The sequence below is a fragment of the Theropithecus gelada genome, chromosome 9 (assembly GCF_003255815.1).
Source record: "Theropithecus gelada isolate Dixy chromosome 9, Tgel_1.0, whole genome shotgun sequence".
NCBI lineage: Eukaryota > Metazoa > Chordata > Mammalia > Primates > Cercopithecidae > Theropithecus > Theropithecus gelada.
This window is the reverse complement of record NC_037677.1, coordinates 42,077,556-42,097,360: the sequence shown is the minus strand read 5'-3', so window position 1 is coordinate 42,097,360 and position 19,805 is coordinate 42,077,556. Positions and strand designations below refer to the sequence as shown.

General features: G+C 39.7%; 1 protein-coding gene and 1 pseudogene across 5 annotated transcripts in view; both read right to left on the bottom strand.

The window, feature by feature from the left end:
• ZNF248 (zinc finger protein 248) overlaps positions 1–19,805 on the bottom strand; it is a 100,828-nt gene that overhangs the window by 29,691 nt on the left and 51,332 nt on the right. The window lies entirely within an intron of this gene.
• LOC112631823 lies at positions 7,191–9,568 on the bottom strand (annotated as a pseudogene).

Below are 19,805 nucleotides of genomic sequence, written 5' to 3'. Positions count from 1 at the left end.
AAGTTTTATGACAACTTAGAGCAAAAACAAACAAACAAAAACATGAAGGATTTAAAGCTGGAGAATTTAAAGCCAGCAAAGAATGGCTTGATAGTTTTAGAAAGATGTTTGGCGTTAGAAATTTCTAGGCAGGGCACAGTGGCTCGTGCCTGTAATCCCAGCACTTTGGGAGGCAGAAGTGGACAGACTGCTTGAGCCGAAGAGTTCAAGACCAGTCTGGGCAACATGGCAAAACCCTGTCTCTACAAAAAAAAAAAAAAAAAGGCAGGTGTGGTGGCATGACCCTGTAGTCCTAGCTGCTTGGGAAGCTGAGGTGGGAGGATTGTTTGAGCCAGGGGGGTCAAGGCTGCAAGTAAGCTGTGATCATGCCACTGGACTGCAGCCTGGGTGACAGTGAGAACTTGTCTCGAAAAATGTAAACAATAAAAAATAAAAATGTCACAATAACAGAAGAATCTGCTTCTGCTGACCAAGAGGCAGCAGACAAGGTCCCAGATGCCATTAAGAAAATCACTGAGGGTTCGGCGCAGTGGCTCACATCTGTAATCCCAGCACTTTGGGAAGTCAAGGCAAGCAGATTCCTTGAACCCAGGAGTTCGAGACCAGCCTGGGCAACATGGCAAAACTCCTTCTCTACAAAAAATACAAAAATTAGCCAGGCATGGTGGCACATGCCTCTAGTCCCAGCTACTCGAGGGGCTGGGGTGAGAGGATCAATTGATCCCAGGAGGTCAAGTCTGCAGTGAGTCATGACCACTCCACTGCACTCCAGCCTGGGTGACAGAGCAAGACCCTGTCTCAAAAAAGGGAAAAAAGAAAATCATTGAGGAGGAAAGATATCTGCTTGAACAGGTCTTTAATGTAGACAAAAGTATCTTTGGGGAAAAACAAAAAAGTGCCACAAGGGACATTTGTTATACTAAGGAAGAGAAATGAACACCAAGATTAAAGGCAGGAAGGGAAAGGCTAACTCTACTTTGGTGCAAATGCAGCTGGCTTTATGATTAGGTCTGCCCTTTTCTATAAAACTGCTAACACCCAGCCTTGAAGAGAAAAGATAAACATCAGCTTCCAGTCTTTTGGTTGCACAATACAAAGGCCTGCACAGTGAGAACCATTTTTCCGGATTGGTTTCATCCATGCTTTGTCCCTGAAATCAGGATATACCTTTCTAGTAAGGGACTGCCTTCTGAAGCTCCTTTGACATTGAGCATGCCCCTGGCCACCCAGAACCCCATCAGTTCAACACCGAAGACATCAAAGTGGTCTATGTGCCCCCAGTGTCTCTAATTCAGCCTCTAGATGAGGAGGGCATAAGGAACTTTAAGTCTCATTACAATGGTACTCCAGGGAAAGGATGGTTAATGCTATGGAAGAGAACCTTGATAGAACATCATGAAAGACTGGAAGCATGACACCACTGGCACTGAAGATGGCATGACTGTCAAAGAAAAAGCCACAGAAGTCATTGACCCCAAAACAATAAATTCCTTCTGGAGAAAACTATATCCAGATGTTGTATATGACTTCACATAATTTATGACAGAGCCAATCAAGGAAATCATAAAAGAGATTGTGGATATGGCAGGAAAAAAAAAAAAGATGGTGGAAGCAGGAGAGTAAAGATTTCAATATATGGATCTTGGAGAAATTCAAGATCTAATAGACATCACACCAGAGGAATGAACAGAGGATGACTTGATAGAGATGAACACTTCCAAAGCCTGACTATGAGGCATAAGACGTAGAAGACGTACAAGTAACAATGTCATAAAACAAATTGCTATTAGATAATCTGGCAGAAGGTTTCCAATTATTCAAGAATGCTTTTAACTTCTTTTATGACATGGACCCTTCTGTAATACAGGTGCTGAAATTAAAGAAAACAATAGGACTGTTACTGTATAGATACCTTTTTAGAAAAGCAAAAAACATCAGACAGAAATTATGGTGTAGTTCTGGAAAGTTATACCAGGTATGCTTGCCTCTCCTGCCTCCCTTCCATCTTCTCCACTTCTTCTGCCTCTGCCACCCCTGAGACAGCAACACTGACTCCTCCTCTCCCTCCTCCTCATAGGCCTATTCAATGTGAAGATAATGAGGATGAGGACCTTAATGATGATCCACTTGCACCTAATGAATAAACATATTTTTATCTTCCTTATGATTTTCTTAATATCTTCTTTAGCTTACTTTATTGTAAGAATACAGTATATAATACATATACATAATACATGTTAATTAGCTATTTATGTTATTGGTAAGTCTTCTGGTCAATAGTAGGCCACTAGCAGTTACATTTTGGGGGAGGCCAAAGTTATGTGCGTGTGCATGTGTTTGTGTGTTTCTGTGTTGGGGGCCAGTGTCCCTAACTCACCACCAATTGTTCAAGGAGCAGCTGTACTCACTCCTGCTCTTTTTACAACTTGCATGGGATATCTTTTTTCATTCTTTCACTTTTAACTCATTAATGTCTTTGGACACAGATCAGAACCTGCGTCTCTTGTAGACAGTCATGTTCAATCACATTTGGTTTTATTTAATCCATTCTGCCAATCTCTCTTTTGATTGAAGCATTTAAGCCATTTACCTTTAAAGTAATTACCAAAAATGAAGGATCTACATCTATCATTGTGCTTTTGTTTTCTATGTCTTACAGCATTTTTTCCCCTCATTTCCTGAATTACAGTTCTTTTCTTTTTAGTAGATTTTTGGTACTAAATCTTTTAATTCCCTTCTCATTTCTTTTTGTGTGTATTCTCTATAGCTGTTTTCTTTGTTACATTTAACATCCTAAAGTCATAACACTATAAATTAAATTTATACTAGCTTAACCTCAATAACATAAAAAAAAAAACTTGGCTCCTACATAGCGCTGTCCCCACCACTTTTTAAATTATTGATGTCACAAAATGACCTTGTTATACATTGTGTCCAGAGACACAAAACCTTTTTATGCATTAGTCTCTCAAATCATGTAAAAATCATCAAAAAGTGGAATTACCAACCAAAGTTACAGTAATACATCTTTGTATTACAACTGCCTGTGCATTTCCCTTTATCAGATATCTTCATTTCTTTTATGGCATTAGTTTCTGTCTAGTGTCCTTTCAGTTCAACCTGAAGGACTCTTTTTAGCTTTCTTGCAGGGCAGGTCTACTGCTATCAAACTCTATCAGCTTTTGTTTATCCAGGAATGTCTTAATTTCAGCCTCACTTTTGACGGAAAACTTTACCAAATACAGAATTGTTTGCTGACAGATTTTTTTTCACTTCAGCATTTTGAACATTTCAACCCACTGCCTTCTGGTCTCCAAGATCTGATAAGAAGTCTGCTAATAATTTTATTGAGGATAGCCTGTATGTATGTATGTTATGTATATGCTGCTTCTTTCTTGCTGCTCTAAAACTTTGTCTTTGGCCTTTGACAGTTTGATTATAATGTGCCTCAGTGTGGGCCTCTTTAATTTTACATTGCTTGAAGTTTATTGTGTTTCTTCTAGGTTTATATTCATATATTTCATCAAATTTTATAATGTTTCACCAATTATTTCTCCAAATTATCTCTATGCTTTCTCTATCTGGCACTCCGAACAATGCATATATTCATCCACTTGATGGTGTCCCACACGTCTCATAGGCTTTGTTCATTTATTTTTTCAGACTTTTTTTTTGAGACAGAGTCTTGGTCTGTTTTCCAGGCTGGAGTATAGTGGCGTGATCTTGGCTCACTACAACCTCTGCCTCCTGGGTTCAAGTGATTCTCCTGCCTCAGCCTCCCAAATAGCTGGGATTACAGGCACACGCCACCATGCATGGCTAATTTTTGTATTTTTAGTAGAGAGAGAGTTTCACCATGTTGGCCAGGCTAGTCTCAAACTCCTAACCTCAGGTAATCTGCCTGCCTCAGCCTCCCAAAGTGCTGGGATTATAGTCATAAGCCACCATGCCCAGCTTCAGTCTTTTTTATTTCTGTTCCTTAAATTTGATTTCAATGACCCTATCTTCAAATTCACTCATTCTTCTGCTTGCTCAAATATGCTTTTAAATCCCTCTAGCAAATTTGTTGTACTTTTCAGCTCCAGAATTTTTCTCTATATGTATTGATGTTTCCATTTTGTTTATAGTTTTCTTGACTGTCCACATCATCTTTTAACTCTTTAAACATCTTTAAGACAGTGTTTTTAATTTGTCTGGTAAACCCACAGTCTGGTCTTTTTCAGGGGCAGTTTCTTTTCTTTTTTGCTTTCAATTAGTCATACTTTGTTTCTTTATTCACCTTGTGATTTTTTTGTTGTTGTTGAAAACTGGACATTTGAAATTTATGGTGTGGTATCTCTGGGGATCAGATTCTGCTAGGCTTTTTGTTCTCATTCATTTAGTTTAAAAAAATAGTTACAGGGTGTCTGCATAATAAAGATTAGCCTGAGATGTAAACTGAAGCTCTTCTGAGTTCATTTCTAAGTCTGGACCTTTTCCTGGGCATGCATGGCAACTGTCTAAATTTTTCCATATATGTGGTTGCCAAAGGTCCCAGTCCTTACATTTCTGGTTCCCAAAATGGAAAAAAAAAAAAAAGAGAGAGAGAGAGAGAGAGAGAGAAATGAAGGGGAAAAGCACCAAGTCTTTAAATCCCCAGGAACTCACTTCATCTAAAACAATTGCACTAGAAAGAACCATTTCACTTTCTCCACCCTAGGCTCTGGGCGTGGCTGAGACGTTTTGCCAAGGAGGTGGGGATGAGGGACAGGGGAAAAGTAATTCATTAAATCAAAAGAGCATCTCTCCAGTGAATAAGGGCAAGGGCTTGCAATAATGGCAATGAGTTGCAATAGCTGCTCACCTCTGTGTTTATACCTCTGTGTCTGCACCTCCATGATCAGAAGGAGCAATCAGTGACTAAAGCACGGTTCCCCAATATTTGCAGAACAGGGCCCTAATGCCTATCCTGGCTTCTGCAAGCTGCTTCAGGAACACATACAAAGTTGCTGGGGGTGAGTGATGGGTAGCCACTACCATGTTCAAAGCTAAAATTAACCACATGTAACCACAATTTGCCACACAAGCCTTCCTACAGGAACAGCCTTTGAGGTCAGTATTGGAGGTTTGTTCTGACACCACGGGGGCCTATGATTAGTCATCTCTTTCCTTGGTTCACCTCTGGTAAATATGTGGCCTATGTTTAGCTTGGCTCTCTCACTGAAGCTGTCAGCTTCTTGTTTTCCATCAAAATCTTGTTTTTGAGTGCCCTTAGATTTGACCTTTCCTGTACACCCATTCAATAACGTCAGTTCATTAGCAGAGCTTTTGACCTCTTGATTTTACGAATTGTTTTCCCCATTCGATGAAATCTCTGAGCCATGCCCCAGAGGCTAGGGTGGAGTGATTATTTCTAGGAATGATTATTTCTAGCATCCATGTTTTAGGAGAAGGGTGCTGGGTAGGGAGGGTAGGAAGGTGATGGTCTTCTTGGCTTTCCTCTTCTGGCTTGGAACCTCTACCCTACTGAGTCAAAGTAAGGGTAACTGGACCCCTATATTCTCAGGACACCATGCCTGAGATAGAGCCTGTGTCAAGTGAATGGGGTCTGGGTGGAAGGGAGTCCTGGAATTCTCCTCAGCTGTACTGACCTGCAATTTAGCCTCTTAAACAACTTGTAGATGTATGAGAAATACTAGCAGTCTGCCCCTCCCATGTAGATGCCACTGCCCTCAAATGGGAGCTGGGAGGCAAGGGAGCTCTGTTTTCTTCGCTGCACCCACCTAGAGTTTGTCATATTGATCTGGGAGGAAGACGGGGTGGAACTAGTTGTGGTTCAAATACTACAGATACTCACTATTCCTAATGACTTTTAAATTTTCTTGAATAAGTAGTGCTTAGTTGCTGTATTCCCTAAGAACCACTTCCAAAGACCTATTTGATTTTCTTTTCTTTTTTTTTTTTGCATGGATGAACCTTTATTTTTTTAAAAAAATAGCATTTCAAATAAATTAAAAGGGACCACCATCAAGTGTTCAAATTGTGAAGAAACAGTTGAAAACCTAGAGAGACTCCAAGTTGCAGTCTTCTAACCTCATTCTTTGTCCAATGGCAAAAACCCACACATCTCAGTACTCCCACTCATTTTTTCCCTACTGAGACGAGGGAAGCAATTGCAAACAGGAGACCAGACGGAGGAGAAAGCTGCATCTGATTGGAATGAACATTGCCACGTACTTGCTAATACGGGTTTCACTTTACAACCAAATGTATTCTTTCAAAAATAAAAAAGGGGTGAGGGAATCTGTATGTTTTTAAAAATTGCAATTATTTAGGGATAAAACACTAACTCTAGTGCCTTTAACAGGCAACAGCATTTTTTTTCCTCCAAAGTCAAACACCATCTGCAGCTCAGCCTTTGTGCTACAAGCTTTTCAGAAGATGTTACCTAAACTTTATTAAAAGAAAAGAACAAGTTTAAATATAGACACGGGACTAGTGTGTATTTTCTTTCTTTCTTTTTTTTTTTTTTTTTTTTTTTTGAGATGGAGTATCGCTCTGTCGCCCAGGCTGGAGTGCAGTGGCGTGATCTCGGCTCGCTGCAAGCTCTGCCTCTTGGGTTCACACCATTCTCCTGCCTCAGCCTCCTGAGTAGCTGGGACTATAGGCGCCCACCACCACGCCTGGCTAATTTTTTTGTATTTTTAGTACAGACGGGGTTTCACCGTGTTAGCCAGTATGGTCTCGATCTCCTGACCTTGTGACCCGCCTGCCTCAGCCTCCCAAAGTGCTGGGATTACAGGCGTAAGCCACCGCACCCAGTCATCTAGTCTGTATTTTCAAGTCCACATTCTTCATCCAAAGCACTGTATCAGGGACCCCCCTGAGCCTGCATGTTTTCAAATTCACAGTACACGGAACCAGTTTTTCTTTTTAATTTTTTCCTCAGTCAGAGTAGCCACACACAGTGGCCACTGACACCAGAACCTTGGGTGGGGCCTTTTCCTACCAGGCCTGTCCAGAGCTGCCCATGGTGTCTCCTTAAAAAGAATTCATGCAGTCATGCTCAATGGATGGGAAAAAAGCAAGAAAATAAGCACCTGGTTCAGGTTTCCTCAGATCCATTCAAAATTGCTATGTTCCAAACCTGCTGCTAAATGCCATTTGTCCACTTTGTGCGTGTTGAACAGTCTGTGACCTTGGAGTCGGTCTCAATTCGAAGAACTGCTATTGGACGCCCCAAAGGTTGATGCAATAGCAGCTCCAGCAGGGCTACTCACAGAGACCAATTTTCAGATACGATGCAGCAAGTAGGGGGTCACACGCCAGTTGCTGGGCATCAATGGGGTCCTCTTTTCGGTAGGCCAAGCATCGTGGAATAAACGCCTTTGCTTCAAGTGTTACTACTCATTTTGGTGGGAACTGCACTTCAGTAGCTTTACAAATAGTATTCTCTTGCAGGATGTCTTGCTGAGACTGGTTATGGCCAAAAGGCTTCCCTCCAGAAAAACACTGATAGAAGATCACACCCACCGACCACACATCACCTTTGAGATCTTTGGTGGTTCTTTCTCAACCACAAAACACTCTGGTGGTAAACAGCAATAAGTACCAGCACCTTGTGATGTTAGCTCCATGCCACCCACTGAATTGTAGCTATCATCCATGATCTTCAAAAGGCCAAGCTCTGTAATTTTTATCTCTCCACACGCTGTACCATTTACTAAAAGAATATTCCCTGGTTTGAGGTTATAGTGTATGACGGGAGGTTTTCTTTTATTTAAGTACTTTAAAGCATTCACAATCTGCATGATAATGGACCGGGCCTCTTTCTGTGACATTAATTTGTGCTGTTTCAGATAGAAGTTCAGATCATTCCCCTCACAGTATTCTAACACTGTACAAAACGAATCAGTATCCAGAGAAAAGTAATCATACAGCTTAATTATTCTGGGATGATCCAGTTCTTTATGAATCCGGTATTCCCTACATACACGCTTGTGGTAATTCTCCTTTTTCTCCTCTCCAGTTTTTATTTAACTGATGAATTTTTACAGCTATGTATCTTGGCTCTGTCAGTTCAAATGCCTTGTAAACTTCACTGAAACCTCCTCTACCCAAAAGACGTAACAACAAATATCTGTCATTTAGTGTTGGGTGATATTTAAATTGTGAGTTATTTTCATTATGTATCCTTTTTAGTTCCCTGATATATAGATTTCTAACCCTTTCTAGCCTTTCCAGCTCTGCTTGGATCTCTGCTTCCTCCTTTTTAAGATGACCTAACCTGAGTTTGAAGATTTCTTCTTGTTCATGGTATTCTGCTATGTTAACGTTTCATTTTCAGCTCCATTGGTCTTGCTTTTCCACTGTTTCTGCTCACTGGTTGCAGGAGGGTCCTGACTCATTGCAGGAGGTTTCTGTTTTGCTAACATTTTCCACTGTATATCTCTTCCCTCTGTGAATTTATCCTTTCCTGTTGCTTGGTAAGATTCTGAAAAGCATAACCATCTGTCCACTGTTCAGTAAAAGAGGTCCCTTGTCAGACAGTAGAAAAGTGGTCCAACCTCAAGTGGTCTTGCATGCTCTTATCTCTACATTCCGTCTTCTCTTTTTGACTTTTCTATAAGGACTTTCTTGCTCATTGTCACACATCTATTTAATCTTCCTTGTATCTCTGTAGCATCTTTTGCTGTTCATCAATCTGTGTCAAATCACAGTTGGCTCTTAATAAATCATCTATTCTTCCCTCCTTCTTAAGTCAGAATTCTTAACTGTTTTCTAGTGCAGATATTTTTTCTATTGTGAGGTCGGACTGGGTCTGTCTGTGCCAGATGGAGATCTGTTTTTGGGAGCTGCAGGAATGCTCCATGTTGCCAGATCCCGTAGATGAGGGACTGTTTTGCTGAGCTGAAACAGAAGTGAAGCAGAGGCCAGCTCCCCTTTGTGCCAGCTGCTCTGTGTCAAGCCGAGGTTTTGTTATCATTGTTGACATGAGGCTGTTGGCAGAGCAGACTGCTCCTCCATCGCCTCCTTTGTAGCGCTGCCATCTAAACCACAGAGGGGCTGCTCTACGCATCGCAGTAAGGGACTGGATAAGGAATGTAGCGGTGAGAATTGTGCAACTGGTGGAACACTTCTGTCAGGGCTGGTTCCTGGCCCGCTTCCCCCAGCAAACTCAAAGTAATCACTAATTTTATGTACCCTAGTAGTGCCTTTCCCTTGGCTAGTTTCATATGGTTCAGCTTTTCTTTTCAGCTTTCGCTGGTCATTCTGCTTTTTCTCGGGAGTCTCTACTTCTTTATCACTCAAGGATCCCACACTGCATAAGCTCTGGTTGGAAGACTCACTATTAAGTGGTCTCTTTCGTTATATCTGACGTACTCTCCTTCATTTCGCCTTTTGTTTCCTGATCTTCCAACTCTTGAATATTTCCCATTCTTCTGTTTTGCAATATATTTATTTCTTCTTGCATCGATTTATTGTTTTTTCCTCTTCTTTTCTAGTTTTCCTTACTAACACCTACTGTAGTAAACCTGGCCTCCAATAATTCCTGCTGTTGTGGGTCCAGGCTATACAATTCTTCCATCACTTCTGGCTGGCAGAGCGTCTCCAGGGACTAAAGGTGCTCTGGGATCCCAAAGACCTATATAATTTTCATCAGTTATGCTCACTTTACTGAGAAGTAGGTCTACAGAGGTCCTCATGCTGCCATTGTGGAAGTCATGGTAACTTTTTATATTTATTGCCCCACTAGAAAATAAGTTCTATAAAAGCAGAGAGTTTTGTCTGTTTCATTTAGAAATAACTCCTAAGCAACTATGAAAATGACTTATACCTATTGGTTGGATGAATATATTTAGGATTTCCTTGGTTATCTTATTTAACTCTCAGAATAACCCCACAAAGTAGGTACTACTACCATTCACATTTAGAAAGGAAGAAACTGAGGTTTTCAGTAGTTAAATTACTTGTCCAGTCACATATGTGTTAAGTGTGGTGGATGTATATGCAGGCCTCACTGACTCCAAAGTCCGTGCTCTTGAACAGTGTGCTTTACTATGGACTGTTCACACCTCTCAGTCCAGCTCTTACTAGATGGCCTTTAACAACTCTTCAATCACATTCAAGAGCCTCACTCCCCAGTATAGACAGCTGCAGAGGTGCAGTTCTTCTGGAATTAAGGCCTACACATTTTACTGAACATACTTGGCCACTTACACAGGGAGCTTTCCTCAAAGAAAGCAACAAATGCAACCACAGCCAACCCACTGCTCAGTCCCAGTCCCTACCCTTACTCCCTCTTCAACCCTGATCCTGGAGCACAGCCTATCATCAAAGGCCTTTACCTACATCCAGGACAGGCTTGAAAACCCAAGATGCTAACAGACACAAATGACAGTCATTTGGAGTTTTGGATCCCATCTACTATAAGCTAATCTCACCTTTTCTAACTACTAAATACCACCGAACTCCCCTCAAACCAATTCCAATTGTGCACAAACTTCCTTTCCAGTTCTCTGCCCAGAACCAGTTCTATGCCCAGAACCAGTTCTCCAAAGGATAAAGGCTGAAGACTGGAGGCTCAGTAATCAGCTCCCTCAGAAGCTGAAGACAACATAAGCCCCACACAAGGGGCTATGCCTTCCCCTCCCTGTGTCGTCAGAGGCCCAAATCATCACATTGCTGAATTTAGTGTCCCATGAGCCACTGTAGACACTTGGTAGCAATCATTCCAAAAGTTGTAATAAGTTGGTGCTGCTCAAATTAATCTCCTCTCCCTGGAGGCCTTGCCCCTTCAGAATCACAATGGACATGGTCTGGAGTCATCTTAAATAACAGCCTGTGTCTACGTAGAAAGCTACCACAAACTGTTTATCAATTTCACTTGTGAACACAGAAAAAACATTTAAATAAAGCTGAAAATGAGACCAACAATTAAAGTGTCATCTCCATGACTGTTTTTTTCCCAGGTTGCAAAATATATCAACTTGGAAAAATTACATATATATTAAACAAAAAAGAAAAAAAATCAGAAAACATAATCTAAAAGAAATGATTCATCCTCTCCATTCACTTTAAGTGCAAAGTCTGACATTTTTACAAAAGGCATGATGCTTTGTGATAATTTCTTCACTGAACTATGTACCACGAGAATCTTCAGTAGTAAATATACATGTATTAAATACATATTAATAAAATACCTCTGTTATATTCATTATAATAATATAGTCAAGATCAGGGGTGTCCAATCTTGATCAGGGGTGTCCAATCTTTTGTCTTCCCTGGGCCACAATGGAAGAAAGAAATGTCTTTGGCCACACATAAAATACATTAACACTAATGACAGGTGATGAGCTAAAAAAAATAAAAGTCACACAAAAAAAGCTCATAATTATTGTGGGAACTGGCCAGCAGTCCGCAATGCAACGGGGCTCTCTCTTTGCTCCCAGGCGGATCGGCAGGTCGAGAAATAACAGACACACACAAGATAGTGAAAGCTGGGTCCAGGGGGGTCACAGCCTTCTGGTCCCGTGGTGCCAACAATGCCCTGGATATGCCAGCATTTATTATTGAGTTTAGTGAGGGCGGGGGTACGTTAGTGACGGATTTAGGGTTATTTGATTATGTGGTGAGATGGTCACATGGGGATGAAGTAATTCTTTAACATAACATCTGTACAGAGAAGTACAGTATACAGAGATAAGAATTTACAACATAGTGTGTGCATCAGTAATTTCCAACAGAGCCTTAAAACAGGAACAGCAGTAATAGTTACAGCAAAAGCTCATTACAAACAGTTCATAGAAACAGGAGGTGAAGTTTAATTTCTAACAGAGCCTTAAAACAGGAACACGGTCTTTCCATAACCTATGATTAGCAAGATATTAATCAACAGTAACAGTTGCAGCAAAAGCTGGTTACAAACAATTCATAGAAACAGGACGTGAAGTTAGACAATCAGTTAGACCAGAAATTCTCAGAAGGGAGTATGAACCCTAAAGAGGCCTAGAAGAGCCACGGCAAGATAAGGGTATTTATAGCCCTATCTTATCCATATGGACAGATGCCCCCCATGCGCCTGTTTATAGGTTTTCCACGAGGGTCGCATTCCATTCCCACAGCTATAAACATCTGCTTTTCCGGGATAGGAATCTTGGTGATGTGAAACCTCCCTGACTGCACGTCCATTCATAGGCTCTCTGCAGGGGGAAGCACATCACGCGCTGTTGGCTCATTCTGACAGTCCAACCTGGCATGGTCTTTACACAATCCTGCATGCAATTTTGAATTTACAATAATCAGAAGCATTTCATCTTTTATTCCGTAGCAACAGTTTCAGGGGGTCTCCCTACACATGATGTTTTAAGAAAGTTTACAAATTTGTGCTGGGCTGCATTCAAAGCCATCCTGGGCAACATGCAGCCCATGGGCCACAGGTTAGACAAGCTTGATCAAGATGCTTCCATGTGCTAAAAAATATCTAGAATTAAATAAATGTGTGGTCTATGTGAAGGAAACTATAAAACTTGGTCAAGATGTTTACATGTTCTAAAAAACATATAGAATTAAATGTGCAGGCTATGTAAAGGAAACTAAGTTTATTGAATGACACCTTAAAAAATGCAAATAGTTGCCGGGCGCAGTGGCTCATACCTATAATCCCAGCACTTTGGGAGGCCGAGGTGGGCCAATCACGAGGTCAAGGGATCAAGACCATCCTGGCCAACATGGTAAAGCCCGGTCTCTACTAAAAATACAAAAATTAATGTTAGACCTAATACCATAAAAATCCTAGAGGAAAATCTAGGTAGTACCATTCAGGACATAGGCATGGGCAAAGACTTCATGTCTAAAACACCAAAAGCAACGGCAGCAAAAGCCAAAATTGACAAATGGGATCTCATTAAACTAAAGAGCTTCTGCACAGCAAAAGAAACTACCATCAGAGTGAACAGGCAACCTACAGAATGGGAGAAAATTTTTGCAATCTACTCATCTGACAAAGGGCTAATATCCAGAACCTACAAAGAACTCAAACAAATTTACAAGCAAAAAACAAACAACCCCATCAAAAAGTGGGCAAAGGATATGAACAGGCATTTCTCAAAAGAAGACATTCATACAGCCAACAGACACATGAAAAAAATGCTCATCATCACTGGCCATCAGAGAAATGCAAATCAAAACCACAATGAGATACCATCTCACACCAGTTAGAATGGCAATCATTACAAAGTCAGGAAACAACAGGTGCTGGAGAGGATGTGGAGAAATAGGAACGCTTTTACACTGTTGGTGGGACTGTAAACTAGTTCAACCATTATGGAAAACAGTATGGCGATTCCTCAAGGATCTAGAACTAGATGTATCATATGACCCAGCCATCCCATTACTGGGTATATACCCAAAGGATTATACATTATGCTGCTATAAAGACCCATGCACACGTATGTTTATTGCAGCACTATTCACAATACAAAGACTTGGAATCAACCCAAATGTCCCTCAGTGACAGATTGGATTAAGAAAATGTGTCACATATACACCATGGAATACTATGCAGCCATAAAAAAGGATGAGTTTGTGTCCTTTGTAGGGACATGGATGCAGCTGGAAACCATCATTCTTAGCAAACTATCACAAGAACTGAAAACCCAACACCGCATGTTCTCACTCATAGGTGGGAACTGAACAATGAGATCACTTGGACTCAGGAAGGGGAACATCACACACCGGGGCCTATCATGGGGAGGGGGGAGGGGGAAGGGATTGCATTGGGAGTTATACCTGACGTAAATGACGAGTTGATGGGTGCAGCACACCAACATGGCACAAGTATACATATGTAACAAACCTGCACGTTATGCACATGTACCCTACAACTTAAAGTATAATAATAATAAATAAATTTTAAAAATAAAAAATAAAAAATAAAATCTTTAATGAACAGGGAAAAAAAAAAAAAGAAGCTGATTAGCCATAGAAAATTGTTTTCCATTCTATCTAGATTTGTGTCAGAAGAATTAAATATTTACAGAAAATGACATTTAGGAAGCACTAAATTGTCACAGAATGAGAGCTATCTAGATTTGTCCATTATTTTCTTTTTTAAACTTTTATTTTAAGTTCAGGAGTATATGTGCAGGTTTTGTTTGTTTGTTTGTTTTTTGTTTTTTGTTTTCCAATGGAGTCTCGCTCTGTTGCCAGGCTGGAGTGCTGCAATGGCATGATCTCAGCTCACAGCAACCTCCAACTCCCTGGTTCAAGCGACTCTCCTGCCTCAGCCTCCCGAGTAGCTAAAATTACAGGTACATGCCACCACACCCAGCTAATTTTTGTATTTTTAGTAGAGACAGGGTTTCACCATGTTAGCCAGGCTGGTCTCGATCTCCTGACCTCGTGATCCACCCACCTCAGCCTCCAAAAGTGCTGAGATTACAGGAGTGAGCCACCACGCCCAGTCAGGTTTTTTTACATATGTAATTTGAGTGTCGTGGGGGTTTGGTGTACACATCATTTTGTCACCCAGGTAATAAGCATTACACCTGATAGGTAGTTTCGCAATCTTCATCCTTCTCCCAGTCTCCACCCTTAAATAGGCCCTAGTGACTATTGTTCCCTTCTTTGTGTCCATGTGTATTCAAAGTTCAGCTCCCACTCATAAGTGAGAATATGCAGTATTTGGTTTTCTGTTTCTGTTTTAGTTTGCTTAAGATGATGGCCTCTATCCATATTGCCACAAAGAACATGATCTCATTCTTTTATATAGCTGCATAGTAGTCTATTATGTATATGTACCACATTTTTTATTCAGTCTACTGCTGATGGGCATCAAGGTTGATTCCATGTCTTCACTATTATGATTAGTGCTGTGGTGAACATACACATGTATGTGTCTTTAGAGTAGAACAATTTATTTTCCTTTGGGTATACATACCTAATAATGGGATTGTTGGGATAAATAGTAATTCTATTTTGCGTTCTTTGAAAAATCACCAAACTGCTTTCCACAGTGGCTGAACTAATTTGCATTACCATCAGCAGTGTATAAGCATTCCTTTTTCTCCACAACCTTGACAAATTGTTATTTTCTGACATTCTAATATTAGCCATTCTGAATGGTGTAAGATGGTATCTCATTGTGGTTTTGATTGCATTTCTCTAATGATTAGTATGTTGAGCATTTTTTCATAGGCTTGTTAGCCGCATGTATGTTTTCTTTTGAAAAGTGTCGGTTCATGTCCTTTGCACACTTTTTAATGTGGTTGATTGGTATTTTCTTGTAAATTTGTTTAAGTTATTTATAGATGCTAGATATTATACCTTTGTCAGATGCATAGTTTATAAATATTTTTCACATTCTGTAGGTTGTCTGTTATTTGGTCAACAGTTTCTTTTGCTGTATGGGAGCTCTTAAGTTTAATTGAGTCCCATTTTTCAATTCCTGTTTTTGTTGTAATGGTTTCTAGCATCTTCATCATGAAACCTTTGCCAGGTCCTATGGCCAGAATGGTATTTCCTAGGTTATCTTCCAGAGTTTTACTGTAGTCTTGTAGTATAGTTTGCAGTCAGGTAATGTGATGATGCCTCCAGCTTTGTTCTTTGTGCTTAGTGCATCAATTTTCTTTGGCTATTCAACAAATTGCTACAAACTTAAATGTTTGAAAAAATACAAGTTTAGTATCACAGTTTCTAACATTAAAGAGCCCAGATACAGGTTAGCTTAGTCCTTCCCTCGAGGCCTCAACAGGCTGAAATTGATATGTCAGACTGGGGTGTAATTTCACTTTGGGCCCAGGGTTCTTTTTCAAGCTCCTGTGGCTCTTGACATATTTACTTCCTCGCATGCAACTGTGGGATCCCTAGAGGCTGTGTCTTCATAATCAGCTGCAAACTGACTTCAGGTAGGTTCTCATACCTGTTAAAGACTTACCTAATTAGGTCAGACTCAACTGGATAATGTCCATTTTGATAAAATTAAAGTCAACTGTTTAGTAATTTGTGCAGAGGACTGATATTACATTATATTCACAGGTTCTTTCTGTACTCTAAGGGAGGATATTATACAGAGAACACACACCAGGAATAAAAATTTCACAGCACCAGTTTAAAATTTGCCTATCCCAACAGTCATTGAAAAACCATAGCTCAAAAAGTTACTCTGACACTAGTATTTGGCCTTGGAAAATCACCTAAGTAGTTCCTTAGATTGTGTGTTTAAATACATTTAGTTCTAACATGGAAACATGAAGATCAGGCTCCAAATATTTGTTTCGCATTAAAACCATATGATACTTTGAAATGCTCCAGGACTTACTGGGTGTTTATTCTTTAGAATGGACCATATCTAAATGAAATGGAGACTTGGTTCCCACATTCATGGAGTTAACAATCTAGAAAAACACTGTTTTAGTTATAAATATACTTAGAAAATATAACTTTTCAATGTCATTTTTTTTTCTTTGAGATGGAATTTTGCTCTTGTTGCCCAGGCTGGAGTGCAATGGCACGATCTCGGCTCACCACAACCTCCGCCTCCCAGGTTCAAGCAATTCTCCTGCCTCACCCTCCTGAGTAGCTGGGATTATAGGCATGTGCCACCATGCCCCGCTAATTTTGTATTTTTAGTAGAGATGGGCTTTCTCCATGTTGGTCAGGCTGGTCTTAAACTCCTGACCTCAGGTGAGCCGCCCACCTCGGCCTCCCAAAGTGCTGGGATTACAGGCATGAGCCCACCGTGCCTGGCCATCAGTGTCATTCTTAATAATATTAACAGTTCCATGCTTATACATATTTTTCTGTATTATCAACTGACATAGTTTGCATGTGTGTCCTTGTTAAAATCTCATGTTGAAATGTAATCCCCAATGTTAAGAGTTGGGGTCTGGTGTGAGGTGATTGGATCATGGGGGTGGCTTCTCATGAATGGTTTAGCACCATCCCTTTGGGGCTGTCGTGATAGTGAGTCCTTGAGAGATCTGGTTGTTTAGAAGTATGTGGCACCTCCTCCCTTGCTCTCTTGCTACTGCTTTCACTATGTGATATGAAAGCTCCCGCTTGTCCTCCCACCGTGACTGTAAGCTTCCAGAGGCCTCCCGAGAAGCAGATGCCACTATGCTTCTTGTACAGCTTCCAGAACCATGGCTGAAGGAAATAATATATACAGTGCTCCATTTCCAAGACAAAGTGCCTTTAATCGGCTTAGGTCAGCAAACTGCAAAAGAAACAGAATGTACTAGGCCCTTACTTGGGTAGCCAATGCCTGCTTGTCAGCCTTCCTCTCCTTATTGCCCCCCACCTTTAGTTACCCTCACCTGAACCAAAAAAGTTGTCTAAGATAAAAGTTTAGTAGCCTGCAAAATAGCTTGTTTTGTCTGTTCTTATCAGCTTGCCCAGCTACTTAGGTCATAAGTCAAATACTTAAAAAGCCCCTGAGCTAACTAGGATTGCAATGCATTGTGGGCTGCAATAAAATTCAGAAAGGCAACCATAAAAAGAATACCTAAAGCCCCTACCCAACAACCAATAGGTGACGTCCAGGAAGATTGTGACCCTATAGTACTCAGGCTATGAGGAGCCTGGAGAGAGACTTGCATACTAGGGGATAAATTGCTTGTTAAAACTGTGCTGGGTGTGCCTGCTCATCAGACACCCAACCTTGCAAGACCATCATTAAAAAGTCTCACTTTTGCTATTTTCTGGGTCTCTGAGTCCATACTTTCGGTTTGAACAAGTGAGTCTGTTTCTCACGTGGGTCAATTAAACCTCTTCTTTATAAATTACCCAGTCTCAGGTATTTTTGATAGCAATGCAAGAATGACCTAATACACAACCCATTGGAATACTGCATGATCCCTTGTGGTTACTCTACATTGTGCCTTCCCACACCATTGTGGAGAGATCTTCTTTCCAACTCTCCTCCTGTTACCCATTTTAAGTGTGCTATTTGTTTTATAGAGAAATTCTAACTGAAACAGAACATTGAACTCCTAGAAAGTCTCACAGAAATAAGAAAGGGTTCTATTTTCTAGAAAGAGAGAGAACTTAGTGATAAACTTATAATACAATCTTATTTGTTAACCAGAACCTTTTTAAAAGATCTAATAGTACATGAGACAAAAGTAAACCTGAAGAATTATAATTATGTGGATTAAATACTCAAAAATCCCAGATAGAATGGAACATGAGATTCACGTCTGAAGCAAAGTTTGCACAGGAATTAGTTTAATCTCCAAACTCAATCTTTGTGTTTAGGGGTCAGTATACTAAAAATTAAGTTTGCTAACTCTCACTGCTTCTACATACCCACCCACCTTTATGAAGCAGGTGGCTATAAAAGTTTTTGTATGGGATTTGAGATGTCCCAGAAAAATGCATTCCAACTACTTACAATTAAATTTCTTGAAAAAAAATCCTGGCATTTCACCCATCTGGTCACCATTCAGTGAAGTCCATCATTCAGAAATCTGCACACACACACACACACACACACTCACACAAACACACATACAATATTGTCAGTTGACTTTGTATTGCTCGAATTTAGGAGTTAAAGTCAGAAATGTCAGGTATTTGAAGAAAGGCTTTAATATTAGAGAGACCAAAACAAATGAAAAGGCCTAGGAGAGTCTGGCAGATTGGAGGTAACACACAATTTAGGAATTAAAGAAAATTTTTAAAGATAAAACAAGTAATATTCTTAGCAAGTTATGATAAATATTACCAAACAACTAAAAAATAAAGGAAAATAAGAAAGACATTGTAAAAATATGTATTTCAATGTTCTTATAATATGAAAGATGAAACTGAGAAAAGTTTTCAGGAAGTATAGTAAAAATAGAAAACATTAGAAAAATATTTTAATGGGGTATATTCCAGAATGTTCAATATCCAAATAATGGAAGTTGCACAGTTGAAAACCAGAGAACACAATGCAGAGAATATTTTCAAAGAAAAAATATAAGAACAAATTCAATATTGAAAAGCAATATTTTAGATTAAAAGTTCACACTATTTACCATATACAAAAATGAAAGATCAGTTAGTTCAAAGCATTATTAATATTTCTAAACAATAAAAATACATGTCTTACGATCTTCTTATGGGGGGTGCAAAAGTAAAGGATCTTATATAACAAGTCAAGAATCAGAATGGAATCAGACTATAAACAGCAAAGTAGAAAAAAATGCCTTCAAACATCTGAAAAACGGGATTTATGATTTAGAATTCTATACCTAAACTATCCATCCAATATGAGTTTGGAAAAAAACTACTTTGTGAAATACTGATTTTCAAAATCTTACTTGCCTATTCTAAAAAATACCTTTTGGAAGAAAGAAACAACAAAGATATGAGATTCAGGAAAAAAAAAAAAAAAAAAAAAACTTTGAAACTAGAAGTAATGAGAGCCATCATAAGACCATTTTACAACAAGCTTGTGGACAGACTAGTCCAGAAGTTAAATCTTTATGAAAATAAATACCTTTTAAGCTCTTAGAAAACATCTAAGTAAGTCTTTTACATATTTGTTGCAGTATTTAAAGGAATTTAAAAACGGGAACATAACCTTGGGCAGTATGGCCATTTTCACGATATTGATTCTTCCTATCCATGAGCATGGTATGTTCTTCCATTTGTTTGTGTCCTCTTTTATTTCACTGAGCAGTGGTTTGTACTTCTCCTTGAAGAGGTCCTTTACATCCCTGTTAGTTGGATTCCTAGGTATTTTATACTCTTTGAAGCAATTATGAATGGAAGTTCATTCATGATTTGGCGCTCTGTTTGTCTGTTACTGGTGTATAAGAATGCTTGTGATTTTTGCA